Source organism: Procambarus clarkii, chromosome 74, assembly GCF_040958095.1.
Source record: "Procambarus clarkii isolate CNS0578487 chromosome 74, FALCON_Pclarkii_2.0, whole genome shotgun sequence".
NCBI classification, from domain to species: Eukaryota; Metazoa; Arthropoda; class Malacostraca; order Decapoda; family Cambaridae; genus Procambarus; species Procambarus clarkii.
This window is the reverse complement of record NC_091223.1, coordinates 27,590,186-27,613,368: the sequence shown is the minus strand read 5'-3', so window position 1 is coordinate 27,613,368 and position 23,183 is coordinate 27,590,186. Positions and strand designations below refer to the sequence as shown.

Here is a 23,183-nt window from a genome sequence, read left to right as displayed (position 1 = left end):
GCCGAAAAAGGTAGGTTAGGTTAGGTTAGGTAGGTTAGGTTGTCGAAAAACAATTAATTCATGAAAACTTGGCTTATTAGGCAAATCGGGCCTTGAATAGTAGGCTGAGAAGTGCGTTCTGGCTACTAGGTACGACATATATATATATATATATATATATATATATATGTCGTACCTAGTAGCCAGAACGCACTTCTCAGCCTACTATGCACGGCCCGATTTGCCTAATAAGCCAAGTTTTCCTTAATTAATATTTTTTCTCTAATTTTTTTCTTATGAAATGATAAAGCTACCCATTTCATTATGTTTGAGGACAATTTTTTTTTATTGGACTTAAAATTAACGTAGATATATGACCGAACCTAACCAACCCTACCTAACCTAAACTAACCTATCTGTATAGGTTAGGTTAGGTTAGGTAGCCGAAAAAGTTAGGTTAGGTAAGGTTAGGTAGGTTAGGTAGCCGAAAAACAATTAATTCACGAAAACTTGGCTTATTAGGCAAATGGGGCCTTGCATAGTAGGCCGAGTACGACGTTCTGGCTACTAGGTACGACATATATATATATATATATATATATATATATATATATATATATATATATATATAATATATATATATATATATATATATATATATATAATATATATATATATATGTCTATATATATATATGTCGTACCTAGTAGCCAGAATGCACTTCTCAGCCTACTATGCAAGGCCCGATTTGCCTAATAAGCCAAGTTTTCCTGAATTAATATATTTTCTATAATTTTTTTCTTATGAAATGATAAAGCTACCCATTTCATTACGTATGAGGTCAATTTTTTGTTATTGAAGTTAAAATTAACGTAGATATATGACCGAACCTAACCAACCCTACCTAACCTAACCTAACCTATCTTTATAGGTTAGGTTAGGTTAGGTGGCCGAAAAAGTTAGGTTAGGTTAGGTTAGGTAGGTTAGGTAGTCGAAAAACAATTAATTCATGAAAACTTGGCTTATTAGGCAAATCACGCCTTGAATAGTTGGCTGAGAAGTGCGTTCTGGCTACTAGGTACGACATATATATATATATATATATATATATGTCGTACCTAGTAGCCAGAACTCACTTTTCAGCCTACAATGCAAGGCCCGATTTGCCTAATAAGCCAAGTTTTCATGAATTAATATATTTTCTCAATTTTTTTTCTTATGAAATGATAAAGCAACCCATATCATTATGTAAGAGGTCACTTTTTTTTTATTGGAGTTAAAATTAACGTAGATATATGACCGAACCTAACCAACCCTACCTAACCTAACCTAACCTATCTTTATAGGTTAGGTTTGGTTAGGTAGCCGAAAAAGTTAGGTTAGGTTAGGTTAGGTAGGTTAGGTAGTCGAAAAGCAATTAATTCATGAAAACTTGGCTTATTAGGCAAATCGGGCCTTGCCTAGTAGGCTCAGAAGTGAGTTCTGGCTACTAGGTACGACATATATATATATATATATATATATATATATATATATATATATATATAATATATATATATATATATAATATATATATATATATATATATATATAATATATATATATATATATATATATATATATATATATATATATTATATATATATATTATATATATATATATATATATATATATATATATATATATATATATATATATATATATATATATATATATATATATATATTATATATAGGGGGGTACCACCACTGGTGTAATTATAGGGACCCACAGCCTCAGAGAAGGGAACACAGAGCACTCAGGGAAAAACTTGACATTTAACTCTGAATACGAAAGAGTGTTCACTTCTCCTACCACCCCCTTTTTTTTTTTTATTATGATGTACACTTTATTATGCAAGGTTATACAGTTACATATCTGATTTTATACAAAAAATGAAACATTAAGAGGACACAAGAAAAAGTTCGCTTCCTAGAGGCTGTAGATTTCCTCGAACTCCTCCGACGCCGGGCAGGAACCGAGGATGCAGCGGGCATTTCCCCTCTGGATCGCGACACTGAGGCGCTGAAAGAGAAAACTTGCTGCTCTAGGGTCTCTTGTGGTGTCAATGAGCTTGGAACCAAGATCCTTAAGAAACCTTCTTGCACTCTCACCCCATGGGCCTAGGGTCCTCAGACCCTATTGAACGAAATTGTACCTTTGATCTAATTGCCTGTACTTGACTGACTTTTGTTTTTCTCTGTGTGTCGCTGCGGCTCCCTGCCGTGCCGGCAGAGAGGGTGATGTATGTCGTTGCCAGGGTGGATACGCAAGTATAGTCCCATGCTAACTGCCTGCCACCCTTCCACGGACGCAGTGTGATTCCGTCTGGTCGGCCGGCAAAGCTAACAGAGTCACGGTTCAGTAGGTTGCGGGGCTCTCTCTCCGCTGGACACTGAGCAGAGGCAAGGCCTTCTTTTAATGATGTCGTTGACTTCGTCGTGTCTAGTGTGCCAACCACCCGATTTTCCACAGTGCAGGCCATGCAATCCATATTCGTCAGCATCTGCCTCGCCGCAAATACACCTGTGAACAGTGTGGATAGGGGCAGCAAGGCGGAGAGCGACTGCAATACGGAGCTCCTGCGGATCAAGACGTGTGCCTGTCGCAGACATAGGGACTGCCAGAAGGAAGTCCCCTGCATGGGGAGCCTGCACAGCTGTGAGGCGTGCACGATCACTGGGGGTTGTTGCTGCCTCCAGCAAAGCTGTGGCTTCTTTGTCTACAATGGGGCTGTCCCAACTGGATTGTTTCTTGGCTTTCGGCATGGCTGGTCTGAGTGCTGGGTCTGTCATGGGCACCCCATTTCGTGTCACATTCCGTGTAGTGGGGGTCCTGTATCCCCGCTACATCACTCAGGGTGTCAGGTAGAATTTCCTTAACCAGGTCATCTGATGCTGAGGAGGAAGACAGGAAGGCTGGGACTGCAATTTGGGTGGCGGTGCGGACACCCAAGCCACCGAGCCTGACAGGAAGAGTGGCTTGTTTCCACTGGCATTCGTTGAGAGAGAGGTTAACAAGCTTTTTCCAGCATGGTCTTCAGTAGGAGGTCATACTCGTCAAGCTTTGGGTTGTTGTAAGATGGGGCGCACCTCAGAAAGTAGGTTAGCCTCGGAAGGGATAGGCATTTGGTGAGGAGATAAAAAGCATCGTGGGCATCGATGTCACCTATTCTGTCTTCCATCCTCCTAAGGTCTGCGATTTTCTTGTCGAGGATCTCCTCAATGGCGTTAGACCCGAGGGGAGCTCCAAGGAGGGTGCTGTTCTCGGCCCTAATGACATGGGCTCCAGGCAAGGCAGACCTTATTCTAGCTACGATGTCTGGGTTGGAGGAGACTACTTCACACTTGGAAGGGTTCAGGACGAGACCCAGGCTTACTTCTTGCTCCCTTATTTTCCTGATATCTGACAAGAGGTGGTCTACGGTGCCAGCTATAGTGCCATCATCCAAAAACCAGATGTTGAACTCGCTGGACAAGCTTTCGGTGATTTCTTTTAAGACTAAGCAGAAAAGAAGGGGAGCAAGAGGATCACCTTGCTGAACACCTTCACATGATCTGATTTCATGTTCACCAAAGAGCAGTTTTGACTCGCCACTGTAGCACGATAGTATGAACGGGTAGAGGGGCCGGAAATGGCGATGTACGGCACAAAGTACTTGCATCTCTTCTTACCATGTTGAAGGCATTCTTAAAGTCCAGTTTGAGCAGGGCCTTTTCATCAGAAATGTTTGTGATGTATGCTCGTGCTGCATGGCAGCCGCTTCACAGCCTTGGGGGATTCCAAATCCTAGCTGGATTGGTTTCAGCAATTCAGCCGCTTGCTGGCTGACAACCCTCGTAGCAGCTTGGCAATCAGGCGTCGGAGAGTGTTGCCAACAGCGATTGGCCTGATTTCCTTCGTCCTTCTTTTGAGAGCACAGAGGGAGGCACCAAAAAAGAGAGGCCTGATGACCTCAGGTATCTCACCAGCCAGACACATGTTGGACGAACCTTGTGAGTTCCATAAGAAGATCTTGTGCAGCATCACCAACCGCAGGATTTAACATTTGCTTGATATGTTGAGGTTTTTAACCCTGTAAAGCCGCCTGCTGACCCAGGTGGAAAAGAAAGGGCTGCTTTGTAGACCTCAGATTCACCAACGTTAATGGGTCTGAAATGGTGTCTGCTGATGGCGGAACGATGTTGTCGCCTTGAGGGGCTCTGGGTGGGTGCTTGCTTTGCAGGGCCCGTGCTGTGGCTGAGTTTCGAGGAGCAATTTTCTCGTCACTGGTGAAGGACTCTAATAGCACTTGCGGTATTTCCCTCTTCAATTTTCTTGGTGATTTGTGCTCTGATTTTGTACGTTTCGGTATGTTGTTGTTACCATTTCTGCGGTGGGTGTGTTTTGCTCGTAGAGGCAGGGCGAACTAGGTTGTCCCCCCTTGGGTATTCATTTATCGCCCTCAGGACCGAGGAAGCAAGTGATTTGTCCCTCCTTGGAGGGACGTGAGGCATACATTGCCAAACAGAAGGACATTATGCCACGCTTGAATGTTTTCCGGTGCATCATTGACCCTTTTCAGAAGATTACAAAGTTTGGCTGCTGCATTTGGGCGGGCTGCTTTTGGGAGTGGTGGTAATGTTCTAGCAGACGTCGCTATGATCGCTTGGGTGATATTCTCAGATGAGAATAGGTTAATGGGAGTCTCTTCCCTAACTGTTTAATGGCAGCTGCCATTGCTTCCCTTCGGAAGCTGGTGGGAACCACTGCATCTTCCTCGTTGAAGGTGTGAAAGCGGATAACACACCGTTGGAGTTTATGGCGGTGTTTTTGTTGCATACTCGGCAAAAACCTCTTTTTAGGAGCAGTTGTTGGCACCTCAAGGCTTGTGGAGTCCTGCCCGACCGCTGGGACCCCTTCCATTTCAACTCGGTTGGCAGAGTTAAACTGTGCATTATTCTATAGAGGGGAGCAAAACACACTGGGTCATGGCCAAGCAACTGGGTGTGGAGCCAGCAACTGGGTGTGGATGGCATCAACTGGGTGTAGAGCCAGCAACTGGGTGTGGAGGCATCAACTGGGTGTGGAGCCAGCACTGGGTGTGGAGGCATCAACTGGGTGTGGAGACCAGCAACTGGGTGTGGAGGCATCAACTGGGTGTGGAGGCATCAGCTGGGTGTGGCGGCACCAGCTGGGTGTGGAGGCCGCGGCTTGGGTGTGGAGGCCGGTGGGGCGAGGGTCAGCTCAAGGTAGTGAGGTGCGGGGGGGGGGATGGGGTCGGTTTGGGGGGGGGGGGGAGGCGTGGTATCGAGTGGGCTATACACATGACACACAATATACATTCACATATATGTACACCAGGGTATGTATGACACTGAGAATATGGGGTTGGCACTTTGTTATATGTATGACACTATAAACTGGGGTTGACACTTTGTGGTGTGTATGGCACTGAGTATCGGAGTTGGCACTTTGAGATGTATATTTCACTATGGCACTATATATACATGGTATTCACTTTGTATGTCGGGGCCGCAAAGTATACACCAAACAGACAGAAATTGTTCACTATCATTCACTGAGCCCACGAGGGAGGTGGTGGGGTGGTGTGGTGGTGAGGGGCAGTTTGAAATGCGGCCACTACCAGCCTCCTCCGCCTGACTGGTGAGCGGGTGTTCCTAGTGACGCCTTACTCTAAGGTTCACTTTCCCTCACGCGCCTCCCTCCGCCCCCGCCCTTCCCCATCCCGCCCCGGCCGTTAAGGTGGTAGGCCTCCCTCACTGGCACTGTTGCTGGTGATGTTCAAGCTTGACAAACAGGAGAAAATTGTAAAATACCGTTGACAGGGACGATGGAGGGACTTCAAACGCTGAGATGTCTTGTAATGATGTTCACATATGTCCTGACCAACGCCCCACCTGCTTGACCTCACTGTTTTGTGATAAAGTATGAAGGTAGCCCGGAGCTCCACGGTGCGTCCGGTCTCCACGATACCCCGAGGAGTATATATATATATATATATATATATATATATATATATATATATATATATATATATATATATATATTTATATATAATATATATATATATATATATATATATATATATATATATATATATATATATATATATATATATATCTATATAATATATATTAGTATATTTTGGTAGCAGTCTTTCCTGTAGACATATATTATTAAATATGACCGAAAAAGTAAGATTAATAATTCTAACACGAATTTTCTCAATCTTTCGTACATTACGCTTCACTGTTGGAGGTAAATCAAAAATCACTTCTCCAAAATTCATTTTTATTTTCTAGTCTGACGCGACACGGGCGCGTTTCGTAAACTTATTACATTTTCAAAGACTTCACAAATACACAAACTGATTAGAACTTGCGTTTCCCTGATTTTATATTTACATTGAGTGAGGTGGGAAGGGTGATGTGGCATTACATTTGAGTGAGGTGGGAAGGGTGATGTGGCATTACATTGAGTGAGGTGGGAAGGGTGATGTGGCATTAACACAAGACAGAACAAGAGGGGATATTAATAGGGTATTAAAAGTATTCAACACAAGACAGAACAGAAACAATGGGTATTGAATAGAAGTGTTTGTAGAAAGCCTATTGGTTCCATATTTCTTGATGCTTCTATATTGGAGCGGAGTCTTGAGGTGGGTAGAATATAGTTGTGCAATAATTGGCTGTTGATTGCTGGTGTTGACTTCTTGATGTGGTAGTGCCTCGCAAACGTCAAGCCGCCTGCTATCGCTTATCTATCGATGATTTCTGTGTTGTTTACTAGGATTTCTCTGGCGATGGTTTGGTTATGGGAAGAGATTATATGTTCCTTAATGGAGCCCTGTTGTTTATGCATCGTTAAACGCCTAGAAAGAGATGTTGTTGTCTGCCTATATACTGGGTTTTTTGGAGCTTACAGTCCCCAAGTGGGCATTTGAAGGCATAGACGACGTTAGTCTCTTTTAAAGCGTTCTGTTTTGTGTCTGGAGAGTTTCTCATGAGTAGGCTGGCCCGATTTTTCTGGTTTTATAGTAAATCGTCAGTTGTATCCTCTGATTTTTGTCTGTAGGGATAACGTTTCTATTAACAATATCTTTCAGGACCCTTTCCTCTGTTTTATGAGCTGTGGAAAAGAAGTTCCTCCAAATTTCCAAACGAATCCAAATTTCCAAGACTCCAAATTTCAACGAATCACAAGGAACCCCGTAGAAGACCTTAAGCGGAAAGTAAACAAAACAATTACAGCAATCAACGCAAAGAAAGGTAGTGTGCATTTCAATAAACTTCAAGGCGACTATGGCTTAGGATATGCCTACGGCAATGTTAAGACGCATAAACCAGGTAACCCACTACGCCCTATAATCAGCCAAATACCAACCCCAACTTATCACCTGGCAAAGAAACTCAATGAACTCCTAACTCCATACACTCCAAGTAAGTTTAGTCTACAATCATCAGCAGATTTCCTAGAATTGATCAAATCTACACAGCCCGATGGAATCATCGCTTCCCTGGACGTTGAATCCCTTTTTACCAACGTCCCAGTCGACACAACCATAGGAATGATACTGGACAGAGTATACAGAGACGAGAGCACCCCCAAATTAGACATACCTGAGCCACACTTGAAAAGTCTTCTCGAAGCATGTACAAAGGAAGCCCCTTTCATCAGTCCACAAGGAGACATGTATTTACAAATAGACGGAGTAGCAATGGGCTCCCCCTTAGGAGTTTTATTTGCTAATTTTTATATGGGAACCATCGAAGATAGGGTCTTCAGTAGCAGACAAAAACCAACTGTATACTGCCGTTATGTAGATGACATATTCGTAATAGTAAAAGACTCAGATGAACTAATTGACCTAAAAAGACACCTAGAGAGAGAGTCAGTACTCCGATTTACACATGAAAATAGTGAAAATAACAGTCTGCCATTCTTGGATGTACTAATAACAAAAACAGGAACCTCTTTAAGCACCAACGTATATACCAAGCCCACCAACATAGGATTATGCCTGAACGGTAGAAGTGAGTGCCCCCAAAGATACAAAGCCAGTGTTCTCAATGCTTATATTCGTCGAGCGTTTACCCACTGCTCTGAATGGAGCAACGTGAGTAGAGAGTTTGAAAGAGTAACTCAGGTATTGGTGAACAACGGATATAGCAACGCGGAAATAAACGCTGCTATAAGAAGACACTTGGACCGTTGGTATAATTCAGAACCTAGAACAGAAACCACAACACCCCCAATAAAATTATATTACAAATCAACCATGCACAGTGAACATATAAAAGAGGAAAGAATAATGAAAGAAATAATCCGTAAAGGAGTAAAAAGCACTACTCCTAACCAAAACATAAACCTGATAATACTCTACAAAACCAAGAAGACTTCCGAACTCCTTATCAAAAACAGCCCGAAGCCGACGGAGAACCCTCTACAGCAGTCAAGCGTTGTATACATGTACACTTGCCCCCACGAAGGATGTAACCTTCAATGTAAGTACATAGGTATGACGTCGACCAAGCTGACGAGGCGTTTGACATGCCATCTTCAATCTGGTGCCCCTAGGAATCACATGAGACAAGCCCATGACATTACTCTAACAAGAGAAATGTTGAACAAGAATACTTGCATAATAGACAAAACCCAAGATTCAAGAAGATTACAAATTCTTGAGGCAATTCACATAAGAATAGAGCGACCTACCATGAACACCCAAATCACGGAACTATTTACTCTACCCACCATGAGAGTAAGGACAAGACAAGAACATATCGATGCCAACACAGAAGACAATGTCCAACATAACAGGCCAATTACACTGGATTAATCTTTGTGTTTAGATAGGAGATGCCTCGTATGGGCCAATAAGCCTTCTGCAGCCCCTATGTTTATCCCTTATGTATCCCCCCATGTTTTCACCTTCATTGTATTATCACCTGACCTAATGCGGGTATAAAATCAACTAGTATTGTAAGATCTGTTCACTTGAGAATGAACCATGGAGGTTCGAAACGTCGTGCAAATTATACAAATAAGTGTAATACACTCTATAGTAAATCACTTCTTTTCTTCACCTTAAAAGTACGAAAATGAGTTTTGGAGAACTCCTATTTCAATTAAGCCCTGATGCTAAGAAAATAGTTAGAGGGATAGAAGCCCTAAACCAGAAAATAATAAATACAGAATATGCGGTCATATTCAATGAAACATATATATATATATATATATATATATATATATATATATATATATATATATATATATATATATGTTGATAATGTCTTTCATGAGACTTTAATATGATCATTTAATGAGAGAATATATATTTATATAAATGTACCAGTATTTGGTGTTAGGCTATGTGCCCAGTAATTATATTATTACTATTATTGATATCTATGATTTATCTCTATATATATATGTCTATGCTTGTGTATTGAATAACCATTCATGTGTGCAGTGATCAATTGACTATTCGCCCACGAAAGGAATTACTGAGAACTCCAGTAATATATACTTGCATGCGTTATCATTAAATGAGGTGCAGTGTGTTATACCATGATAGTGAATTATTGTGTTCATTAATATAGAAAGGTTTGATTGAGCTCAAGATCAGTGCAGCGAAGTATTTACGTTCTATTTCTATTGTCGCAGGTATTGTGTTGTTTGAGCATTTAGTGATCCTTGAAAATTTAAAGAAACAGGCATATTTCGCCAGCAAACAAGTGCAGTAAGAGATCACGCAGTGGGGGGAGGGGGAGTCGCCCAGCTGATTTTGACATTGACGTGAGGGGGAGCATTGCCAGCTTGGCGAGTTCATGGTTATATGTGGGAACGAGCGACTTACGCATGAAATAGCTGTTTACTTGTTGATATACGGATGTGATGTCTTGAGTTTTAAGTAAAACACAAAATACCTTGGCGTTTGTATCATCCCCTCCATATTTCTTGTGGCTATATAATACATGAAAGGAAATAGAGTGATAGAAATAAATACCTGCCTGATATCAGATCTATTGAGTGTGTTCTTGCCACTGTTACCACAATTCCACAATACCACTGACGTGTTACTGGACACAGGAAACACCAGTTGGCGACCTTGTGGTTAATAGTAGAGCCCTTGCCGGGGCGGGCACACAGTTGAAAGAGCAAACTGTGTCCCCACTCTTCTCTAACTACAAAGGCCGGTTGGGGATCGACTGGGGTACTCTCCTGGCGTACAGTGGCGCTGCGAGGATAGAGTGAAGACTCGCAGGGCTACGGTGAGTGACCTTGTGTATACTGATGCTCACCCTCTTATGGTGAACCCCGACATTGGCGTCCTCGCTAGGATAACGATCAAGATAAAGGTTGCAGTTGTGGTACTTTGCAGTGGTATTAGGTATCAGGTACAGGGTATCACTCATAGCACAAGATGGAGGATGATAAGGTAACAAGGTTCATTGACACTAGAGACGAGCAGGTGCTGGAGGAGTGCACCAAGGCACAGCTGCAATCGATAGCAGACCACTTTGGGATAAAGTTGAGATCTTCCAAAGTGAGAGAGAGAAGACTGGAGATCAGGGCACGAGATGAAGCTTTGGAGGAGGAACGGCCACAAACACCTGGCAGTATGGGAGAACACCTGAGCATTGGTGGAATCAGCAGAGTATCCAGCGGCAGCAGGCGCAGCGTCAAGCTGGAAATATTGAAGCTGCAGCTGGAAGCACAGCTGAAGCGAGAAGAACGTGAGGCACAGCTGTGCAGAGAAGAGCGAGAGGCACAGCTGAAACGAGAAGAACTAGAGGCACAGCTGAGAAGGGAAGAGCGAGAAGCAGAGGCACAGCTGCGCAAAGAAGAGCGAGAGGCACAGCTGTGCAAAGAAGAGCGAGAGGCACAGCTGCGCAAAGAAGAGCAAGAGGCACAGCTGCGCAAAGAAGAGCGAGAAGCAGAAGCACTACTGAGGAGAGAAGAAGCGCAACTGAAGCGTGAGGAACGGGAAACGCAGTTGAAGCGAGAAGCACAGCTGAAGCGTGAGGAGCGAGAGATACAGCTGCGCCGAGAGGAGCGCGAGCTAGAAGCTAGGCTAAAACAGCAGGAGATAGAAGGTAACAAGGATGTGGAGCTGAAGCGAGCTGAGCTAGGGCTAGCTCCACCTGTTCCGCCACAGCAGGAAGACCGCCGAGTGAGGGAGCGAGATTTGCCGGTCTTTGTACCAAATGAAGCTGAAGGTTTCTTCGACCACTTCGAGAGGGTCGCCACCTTTAAGAAATGGCCGAGGGCGGAGTGGGCGGAGCTGGTTCAGAGTAGGCTCACCGGTGAAGCTCGTGAATCCTACAACATGCTCGACCTCAGAGAGTGCACCGACTACGATGCTGTAAAGAGAGCTGTGCTCCATTCTTTCAAGCTCACGCTGGAATGTTACAGGAAGAGATTCAGGGAATGTACCCATTCGCCAGGAAAAACTTATGCGGAGACGGCGAGGGACATGGAGAGGAAGTGGCTGGAGTCTGAAGGAGCGAAGTAGGCTGAGGATGTCAAGAGGCTTATGGTCATGGAGAAGTTTATGTCCGTGCTCTCTCCTGAGATCAGGGTTAGAGTAAAGGAGGCGGACATAAAGGACCTGAGCACCGCAGCCGACAGAGCTGACATGCTGGAAGAAGCCTTGCGCCCACGCCGAGAGGGACAGCATCGACCGCCCGTATACTCCGGATATGGTAGAAATTAAAGAAGGACGGATGGATGGAGGACAGGAGCGAGTTCTCCCAAGTCCCACCTCTCAAATGGGGACAACAGAGGATCGAAGAGTGCTGTGGAGCCAGTAAAGAAGTCCCAAGCTGAGAGCTCAGGAGCTGTTGCTGCGACGAAGGAGTCGACGGATGGTGTGAGGAGGACACACGGAGCGACGGCCTCTGGAGGCGGTGCCAGGGCGAGTGGTGGTGGATGGTCTCCGACGGGGAAGCTTCGCTGCTTCAATTGTGGGGGATTCGGTCACTTCTCGCGGGACTGCAGACGCCCTAAGCAGCGGGGGGAAACGTTGCTTTCGTGAGGGTCGAGGACCAGATGGCCGAGAGGGTGCAGGATGAACCCGTACTGAGTGGGGAGAAAAGAGTTCACCCATTCGTGTGTGAGGGAACCGTAAGGATGGGGGACGCAGACCCATTCCGGTGAGAATATTAAGAGACACTGGGGCCGATTTTACCCTGGTGAGCAAAACCCTGTTCCCCGAGGGTTACGAGAGTACCAGTGTGGGGGGGTGACAAGTGTGACCACTGTGGGAGGCCAGTGCCGATGCCCCTACACCAGGTGACTCTGAATTCTGATTATGGCTGCCAGACCCTTGTGGTGGGGGTCTGTGCATCAATGCCCAAGATGGAGGCTCAAGTCATCTTGGGAAATGACGCATGTGGAGGATGTGTCCTCCCGAACCTCGTGAAGGGCGAGGAGTGCTTGGAGCACTATAAGGAGACAGGCGGAGTGTTAGACGCCTGTGGGGACGAGAAAGGAATCGCCACGGTGGCGTTCCCGGTTTGTGCTGTGATTCCGAGGCAGTGCGATGGACACGGAGGGTGTGGATCTGATAGGGCTGACGAGGAGACGTCCGACAGTCTGGAAATCGATCACCTCTTCATGGAACCCGGAGAACGACCGTGAGGGCGAAGGCAGCCCGGATGGTGAGTTACAGGTGACCCTCACCAGTTCTCTAGGGGTGGACCGCACTCGTCTTGGAGAATTGCAGCCGATAGAGTTCCCCGTATTGATTCATGAGGCCAATGGAGGACGTATTGGTCCTGAGAAGGCCACTCATTTTTACATACAGAACGGCATGCTGATGAGAGTGTTCTGCGCAGAGCAAGGAACTGAGTGGGATGAAGCAGTATGCCTGCGTTGTTTGCCATACGTAACGCAGTGGTAGGATCATTAGATTTCTCACCCTTTCCAGCTGGTGTATAGGACATGAGGTGCAAAGTCCTCTGTCCATGCTGAAGGAACAATGGACATCAGGAGTGACCGTGGGAACTGTCAACGGATACGTAAGGAGCGTTTCGCATAGGCAGCAGGAGTACTGGTTGGAGATTAAACTCATCCGAGGGAAAGATAACGTAGTAGCAGATGCGTTGTCCTGTATACACTAACCAGACATGACTCTTATTTTAAGGGGAGGGGTATGTGACGGTGTTCCACCCCCCTTATATTTCTCCCACGCCTGCTGTAAGAGTCATGTCCACTTTTACCCGAGCGTTCTCTACGTCGCAGGCATCAGTTTGGTATATGTGGGAGAGTGTAGTGTTCTTCGAGGTGGCGAGAAATTTGTAAAAGAAGAGTATTTTGGCCTGTGGTATAGGCCCTTTAGGAAGCCAATATGGCGCTGGCCCCGCCGTTTTGCCGCCAAAACTGTGTGACGTCAGTAGCGCCAGATTGGTCACCGACAGCGACATGGCACAGGAGCCAATGAAAACCTCTCTTGGCAAGTATGACGTCATGGAGGAAGGGGGGTCCGGTCATCGCGCCGTGGTGGCACCACCAGTCTAAGACAACATGTCAAGGAGGTCGGATGTGCGCTGAGGGGTCCTGTCAGTTGGACAGTTTACCCCGTCTCTGGAGGACTTACGCATCACCAGCGGTCTGACAGCACCTGTGGGGTCTTCCTTCGTTCATGTGTTGGACCAGAGAAGGAATTGACAGAATATTGAGCAACAAGTGCTCCAGGGACAGGTGTTGTGCAAGAGTGGAGTCTAGGCAGCAACGTATGCGATGGCTGATAGCTTCACAGTGATGACGTAGTGGCTGGGCCAATCCTCCGTGAGGGAATCAGTCTGACACGACACGTCAAGGTGGACGGATGTGTGAAGGTTGATCCTGTCAATCTGACAGTAATACGCCACTCCCGTGGATCTTACGCGTCACCCGTAGTCTGCAAGTACGCCGAGAGGTCTTCTTTCATTCCATATGTGGACCGAAGAGGGAATTGACGGAATACTGAGCATCAAGTGCTCCAGGGTCGGGTGCTGTGCAGGTGAAGTCTAGGCAGTATCGTCTGGGACATCTAATAGCTTCACAGTGACGACGTAGTGGCTGGGCCAATCCACTGGGAAGCAGTGAAAGAAGATAGTAATTGGGAATCCGTATGACTGCAGCCGAGACGTAGGTTGGCAGCCGTAGTTGGGAGGAGAAGTTGACGGCCGGGAGACCGACTCCAACCCTACAAGACGTGGAGGAGAAGCACGGACCCGCGGAGGACAGAACACGGAGATGACGCGTTTATTTTGGGACGTTGATTGGGTTCCTGGAGGACACGACAGGGTGTGTGTGTGGGGGCGTTCCCTTCGCGAGGTGGGAGCCTGGACCAGGAACTACAACTCAACTCTCACCGGAGGATAGGTGGAAGTAGGTGATTCTAGTTTCCCTCCCAATTCCCCTTTAGTCAGCTATATTATTTAGCCAAAGTATTTTGTATGTCGTGAGCAAGGCTCACCTATGTTACAGTAAGGCACAAGTGTGCAGAGTGGAGCCACATAGAGCACTCACGGTATCTATTATTATTATTAGTGTGTGCAGGCGCCCGGAGTAATTGATGAATTTACTGTGTTGATAATGTCTTTCATGAGACTTTAATATGATCATTTAATGAGAGAATATATATATATATATAAATGTACCAGTATTTGGTGTTAGGCTATATGCCCAGTAATTATATTATTACTATTATTGATATCTATGATTTATCTCTATATATATATGTCTATGCTTGTGTATTGAATAACCATTCATGTGTGCAGTGATCAATTGAATATTCGCCCAAGAAAGGAATTACTGAGAACTCCAGTAATATATACTTGCATGCGTTATCATTAAATGAGGTGCAGTGTGTTATACCATGATAGTGAATTATTGTGTTCATTAATATAGAGAGGTTTGATTGAGCTCAAGATCAGTGCAGCGAAGTATTTACGTTCTATTGCTATTGTCGCAGATATTGTGTTGTTTGAACATTTAGTGATCCTTGAGAATTTAAAGAAACAGGCATATTTCGCCAACAAACAAGTGCAGTAAGAGATCACGCAGTGGGGGGGGGGGGGGAGTTGGCCAGCTGATTTTGACATTGACGTGAGGGGGAGCATTGCCAGCTTGGCGAGTTCATGATTATATGTGGGAACGAGCGACTTACGCATGAAATAGCTGTTTACTTGTTGATATACGGATGTGATGTCTTGAGTTTTAAGTAAAACACAAAATACCTTGGCGTTTGTATCATCCCCTCCATATTTCTTGTGGCTATATAATACATGAAAGGAAATAGAGTGATAGAAATAAATACCTGCCTGATATCAGATCTATTGAGTGTGTTCTTGCCGCTGTTACCACAATTCCACAATACCACTGACGTGTTACTGGACACAGGAAACACCAGTTGGCGACCTTGAGCAAACTGTGTCCCCACTCTTCTCTAACTACTAAGGCCGGTTGGGGATCGACTGGGGTACTCTCCTGGCATACAGTGGCGCCGCGAGGATAGAGTGAAGATCCGCAGGGTTACGGTGAGTGACCTTGTGTATACTGATGCTCACCCTCTTATGGTGAACCCCGACAATATATATATATATATATATATATATATATATATATATATATATATATATATATATATATATATATATATATATATATATATATATAAATCCACTCATATGCAAATGGAATGTTTTGTGAAAATTTCAAAGCAATCGTTGAAGAGCTTTCGGAGATTAGTGATTTTGAACAAAAGAACATTTACATTTTTATTTACATTGATTAGTCAGAAATGTTTGGAGAATGAGACGTATATGACGCAGGGTACATTAACCAATTTATCTGCTCAATATTCGTAATTTTCGTTGTCTCTTCCTGACTAATTAAAGTATTTATTCTTTAGTAAAACAACACAAAACAACAGTATTTTTTCTGCATATTGTATTGAATTTATAATTGATGTGGGAATTTCCCACATAATTCCAGAGGGGAGAAACATGGGTCCGAGTCCCCTGTTTAGGACTAGCGAACACATCATTGCTTCCTTTCAGAATTATTAGAATATTGTGGTAGTTTTCTTATGCACTCCTGTGCAACAGTTCTTACAGAATGGATGTCCCATACTGGAGTTGCAGGTTTTGGAGGTCTTTGGTCAACTCCATTTCCTGCTAGCTCCAAAGGAATTATTTATTCCAGTGTCTTGAGACTAGTGGTACCTCTTCACTCTACTTTAACTATTATCAAGACACCCTGTCTGTCTGAATGGGCAGAGACTATATGGCCCAGACCCACTCTGAGCATGGACCGTCACTGTCCACCGGAACAACATCATCGCCACGTTGTAATTTAAATTAGGTTTTAGGGGTTGTTTGCCCCATAGTAATACTCCCTCAGAGCAGTTAGATAGTCTTGAGTCTAAACTTTATTCCACTAACTAATTACTGTGTACAGATGCTTATAACTCTGAACCAGTTCTCACTGACATACAAGGGACCTCTTGGTCTCTCATCAGTGAGGGGTTGTTATGATATCGACACCATCGTCGGAGTGTGGAGTGGCAATTTCAGCGCCATCTGTGGGTCTGCACTCCAACTTCCCTAGAATTGGGCGCTATGTAGGTAACGCCATCTATTGGTGGTAGCGTGGTATCAGTGAATGGCTCCGGTTTCCTGCCCCAGTCAGAAGAGGAGGTCGATGTGGATGACCTCTGGTGGGTAGCGTATCAAGATCAGAGCCATCTAGGTTGTGGCTACAAGTCACAACGTCAAGTTCCCCGTGAATGAGTGTTATCCCAGGGTTACCCAGTGTATTGTCCATCTGGCTAATGACGTTTTCGTGTCCACAGAGGTGATATATGAGGACTATTGAGCTGAGGAGGGCAGTTCACCTTGTTCAGTCCATGAACTCTTAGCTTGATCTGGCAAGAGGATTAAGTTGCTACCGTCGGTTCGAGGAGTGTGTGTTAGCTGCTGATATATACAGTGTTTTGAAGATTGGCGTACCAAGGATTGGCTTATAAGAGGTAAGGAAGACAATGAAGAGCTATTGTGAAGTGCTGCTAGTGGCTTCTATTAGGGGGTTAACTACCCCTGTTTGTGTTAGTTTGGGACCCCTGTCACCGTGTTCCTGAAGCCAACTGCCATTGAGTATCCGGAGAGCGAAGGTGGGGGTGTAGGCACATCGTGATACTGAAATCGCCAGTTTTTGCCAGTGGACAACGTGTACTTGGAATGTGGGTTAACTGCGGCTTGATGAACACTGTCATCGTGTTTTGCGCTGAGTAAAAGAGGGAGTTGTATATACGTATAGTAATAATCTATTATATATATATATATATATATATATATATATATATATATATATATATATATATATATATATATATATATATATATATAATATATATATATATATATATATATATATATATATATATATATATATATATATATATATATATATATAATGTCACTTACGAGATGGAGAAGGATGGGAAGCTGCCCTTTCTAGATGTAACAGTCATTGAAAGGAGTGGAGGTTTCCACACTGCAGTCTACACTAAGGAAAAAAACATAGGAATGTGCCCCAATGCCAACAGTGACTGCCCAGACAGGTACAAGAGGAGTGTTGTCAATGCTTACGTCGACCGGGCTCTCAGCCACAGTTCAGGATGGAAGGAAGTCGATGAAGAACTCTGTAGGGTAAGGCAGATCCTAGTCAATAACGGCTTCTCCAATGGTTTCATTGAAGACATCATAAAAGGAAAGTGAAACGCAATGCAACCTCTGAGGAGTCAACTAACGCAACACCTGTACCCCCTATTTGAATATTTTACAGGAACTTCTTTTCCACAGCTCATAAAATGGATGAAAGGGTCCTGAAAGATATTGTTGATAGGAACGTTATCCCTACAGACAAAAATCAGAAGATAAAATTGACGATTTTCTCTACAACCAAAAAAAGGCTAACCTACTCATGGAAAAACTCTCCAGACACAAAGCAGAACGCCTTAAAGGAGACCAACGTCGTCAATGCCTTCGAATGCCCACTTGGGGACTGTGAGCCCCAAAGAACTCAGTATATAGGGAAGACAACAACATCTCTTTCCAGGCGATTAACAATGCATAAGCAACAGGGCTCCATTAAAAACATATAATCTCTTCCCACAACCAGACCATCACCAGAGAAGTCTTAACAAACACAGAAATCATCGATGGATACAGCGATAGTAGGCGGCGTGACATCTGCGAGGCACTACACATCAAAACGTCAACACCAGGAATCAAAAGCCAATTAATGCACAACTATATTCTACCCACTTCAAGACCCCGTACCAATATAGAAGCATCAAAAGGAAGTATGGGTCAATAGGCCCCTTGCAGTTACTTCCATTCTTTCCTCTCATTTATTGTATATATATATATATATATATATATATATATATATATATATATATATATATATATATATATATATATATATATATATATATATATATATATATATATATATATATTATATATATTATATATATATATATATATATATATATATATATATATATATATATATATATATACACTGCGATAACAAACGCAGTGTTCCCACTGGACTATTATGTTATGAGGGAAGGAAGAGGTGGGGGTGGTGTAGCTCTGCTGGTAAGAAAAGGCTGGGATTTTGAGGAGATGGTTATTCAGGGCTGTGAAGGTGTGGGAACCGACCTGTGAGATTTATATTTATTTACTTTATATGAATTTATATAGAATTTATATTTACATTAATTTATATACTTTGATAGCAATTTGTAGAATGATAAGTGGACTGTATTTCTGCAATAATCTCTTAATCTCACAAATCGATCCTCTACACATTAGGGGGGGTTTATATTAATTTATATATATGCAGCCAATCAAACTACAGTAATAGACTACATACATTGAAGAGGTTCCTTATCTTATAGTACAGTAGGTTAGTCCACCAGGTATAACTAGGGTGTAGACACCAAATTATCCTCTTTGAGGTAGCTTCCATCACCCAGTAACTGGTGCACAAAGTCTTGCTTCCTCGTCTTGACCTGTCAAAAGGGCGCTAGCTGTAAAGCCAAATACCAATATATGACAAGCTATATCAGAGAAAACACTGTACATGGAACCTTAAAGACCTGGCTTAATTACCTTTAGTTTGAGGCTATCTCGTGCTCTAACTGGCTAACCCTACCCAGTGACATTAATGGCCACTAATGATAGATAATGGGTTTCGGAAAGAACACTTAACTTGATTTGTTGACAGCGTGTTGATAATGGTACACCTTTGGTTTCCATAACACTACGTCCAAGTAAAATTAACAGGAGCCGTATTTGCTCCCGTGTGCCTCTGGTCTAGTATAAACAATGGCTGCCCTCCCTCACCCTGATGCCTAGCTTACATTGTCCAGATGTCAATAAGTGATAGAAGGGTCACATTTACTCTACTTTAATACTGATAATTAAGTTAATTTATATGAGATGTTTTTCTGATGGTAAAGTCCAAAGACTAATGTATTTAAGAATAATTCCCAGCAGAATAGCTGGTGAATATAATAGTATGTGGTGATGATATCCCATTTTCTATAGACGGTAATTCCACTACAAGTTACATTTTCTATGGGTAACTTGTTGGTAATACAGCAGCAATTATTATCTGTCTGTATGATATATTAAATAGTGTCGGATTTTCCAACATAATTCCCCAGGGGCTGCTCACAGGTCGAAGTCCTAATTAGAACAGACGAACACCGATTCTCCTCCATCGAATTATTAGATTAATTTGATGTTAGTAGTTAGGAATCACACATTTGTGTGTCTGTTCGTACAGGACGGATGTCCCGTACTAGAGTTGCAGGGGTTAGAAGTCTAATGCGATTTCATTTCCCTGTTAACTCTTGAAAGGCTAATATTCAAGCCTAATTACATATTATTTAACCCAGAAGACTGAATGTGATCAAGTACTACAGTCAAGTATGATTCAGGGACTGCAGTGAGATCAGTGACATTAGATATAACTTGAAGTTTGTTCAGGTAACTAGTCACTGATATATAAACACTGAGGCCCATGGAATACATCTTGATTAAATAATAAATGTATCAAATCAGTCATCAGATTTATTGGGGTTTAATTTAGTTAATTGATTCAGAAGATTGAATAGCTCATCATTAAAGTAAAGTATAGTTCTGAGACTGCAGTGGGTTCAGTGACATTGGTCGCAGTGACTTGTAGCTGTTTTAGGCTACTGTTCACTGATTTGCCACTGAGGCCTCATGAAATCATCTTCAGCTTTAAATGATGATACTAACATCAACCTCTGTTGGTATAGTCAGCTGTAATCTCCTTAGTATAATGCTACTGGAGAAATATAATCAGCTGACAAATTTAGATTTCTATTGGTATTGTTTATCTGCAGGCATAGGTCTCCTCAGGCTTGATACTGGGCCTGAGAGTAATTTACCTCCTGCAGAGTTTAACATGGTTATACCCTGATATTTAGTAGGGCTACCGATGAATCGATGACAATAGTCTGTCCCAACAAGGAGACCGAAGTCAGTGAGGTGATCAGACTTAATATTATCTGCCAATTTTTATCCTCTATTTCTCAGGAATTTGGCTGTTGCTCTCAGACCTTGAACTTGTAGGTCTACTGGTATTTTGTCCACCACAATGGCTTGTACTCGACAGACGTACCTGCCTAAGCGTACTGATGGTTGTACCACCTGGTAGACTTGAGGTCCTGCATCTGTTACAAACCCTGAGATGTTGAATGACGTCTGGGCTACAGGCCTTAATTATAGTTCATCTGCCAACTTTTTAGTGACAAATGTTCTCTGGGATCCTTGGTCAAACAACCCACGGGTATGGACCTTGGCCCTCTTATTCAGGATGGTAATTTGGGCAGTAGGCAAAGTCGTATTACCTTTAGACTTTGCCGATTGGACACTCTTCGTTTGTTGCACCTTGCAGTACTGTACTGAGGTGGGAATGCTATCTTCCACCTTGGGGTTTGGAGACGTTGTTTTGGTGTCTCTGCACAATGCTGCATGGTGCTGACCTTTGTTACACCTATTACAGGTGTGTAATTGGGTATCACAGTCGTTGATGTTATGTTTCCTGAGGCACCTCGTGCAATGTTGCAAATCTTTGAGTCGCTCAACACGGGCGTCACTATCAGGAAAATTAGGGCAGTGGTACATTGAATGTTTCTCATTGCAGAACAAACATGTTCCATAGCTTCCAGTACCCTTTGGTGTCACGTTCTTGGGTGACACAGTAACTATAGGCTTGGAGGGTCCCACTGCATATACGCCCACACTGCTACTGTTCCACTTTGGTGTTGAATTATATTGTCTAGATTTATTTGGAGTACCTTTGGTACTCTGTGGTTTACTATTATTGGTTTCTGAGGGTTTACTTGGTGGTTTTAATTTGTCATGTGTTCGTAATTGATGAACTACTGACTTTAAACCTTCAGATATTTCATTCATAGATAAGATGCTTTTATTGTAATGAGCACTCATTTGTCTCAATATGTCCCTAGGTATTTTCTCCTGGACAATTATTTTCAAGACCCACTCAGCCCCGTTTGTATCTGCTGTCAGGCTGAGGGCATTGATCAATGATTCTACCTCCAGCTTGAAGACTTGGAGTGAATCAGCTGAAGCCTCCGGTGGGGGTAAATGCAACAGCTCATGAACTAAATGTGATGTTCTTACTTCTGGATCAGCATAATTATCCTTGAGGAGTTTTACTGCCAGATCATAGCCGTCATTAGTTAATCTCAGATGGGATACTACTGTTTTAGCCTCACCTGATAATTGGCCTTGCAAATAAGAGAATTTACTACTCTTTGGTAAAGATTGTTTTGAGTCTACAAGGTCAACGAATTTGTTCCAAAATTCGTCCCAATCTTCCTCATCTTTTCCTGAGAAAGTGGGTAAATTAATTGGAGGGAGTCGAGCTTCTGCTTGACTCGTATTAGATGCAACTGTTGTTGTTGTTGCTGTTGCCTTGTTCTGGGCAATTAATTTGACATAAGGCTGTAACGTGGCCTGAGTGTGATCTTCATAATTCGCAAGATCAACCATAATGTCGTCTATTTCGGTTTCTGATAAATTGGTGTTGGCAAGTTCAGCCACATATGTTGCTATTTGACATTTGATTTGCTCAAATTTACCTGCAGCTGCTTGATAATAGCTTTCCAGGTCAGCATAATCAACTTGAGATTGTTGTGACAAATCTTCACATTTCTTGATCTGTCTTGTTAAGTGGCCTTTAAGACCTGCAAGGGTTCTTTTCATTCTCCCTGCATTATCCATACTGGCTCGTTGGTGAAGCCTTGTGGGACTTGTACTTGGGCTGCTCATAATACTGAACAAACACTAATGGTAGCCTAGGGTAAATTCTGAACTCACTAGGCAATAATCCTACCTCTACTAGAGGTTAGCACTTAAAATTAATACACATTATATATATATACAATCATACACACTAATGATTTGAGTGATAAACCAGTGTCACTGGAAGTACCTTTAGGTTAGCTCTTCTATATCACCCTAGGATGGTAGAGACACTAATTAATCACTCAAAGGTGTAATGATCATAAGTAAATTATTATATACACAACTCAACTCGAGTTGTTAAAAATTACACCCAAAATAGGGTCTGCACCATTCATTAATGGTGTTAGGTTGTTTAATATAGTACAACTGACTATGGTAATAATGGGACTAGGATGAGCAATAATAGTTCAACTAGTCAATGGTAATTTCCTACCCTGTTGTGGGTTGGCAATTAGTAAATATTATATTGAGAACACTAGTGCAGTATATATTAAATGATTCTCTATTTTGGAGAAATAATATACACAATTATTTTTTTTTTTTTTGAGATATATACAAGAGTTGTTACATTCTTGTACAGCCACTAGTACGCGTAGCGTTTCGGGCAAGTCCCTGGAATACGATCCCCTGCCGCGAAGAATCGTTTTTTCATCCAAGTACACATTTTACTGTTGCGTTAAACAGAGGCTACAGTTAAGGAATTGCGCCCAGTAAATCCTCCCCGGCCAGGATACGAACCCATGACATAGCGCTCGCGGAACGCCAGGCGAGTGTCTTACCACTACACC

General features: G+C 43.0%; 1 protein-coding gene across 1 annotated transcript in view; it reads right to left on the bottom strand.

Annotated features, from left to right (window-relative positions):
• LOC138356779 (uncharacterized) overlaps positions 1-23,183 on the bottom strand; it is a 1,086,029-nt gene that overhangs the window by 217,013 nt on the left and 845,833 nt on the right. The window lies entirely within an intron of this gene.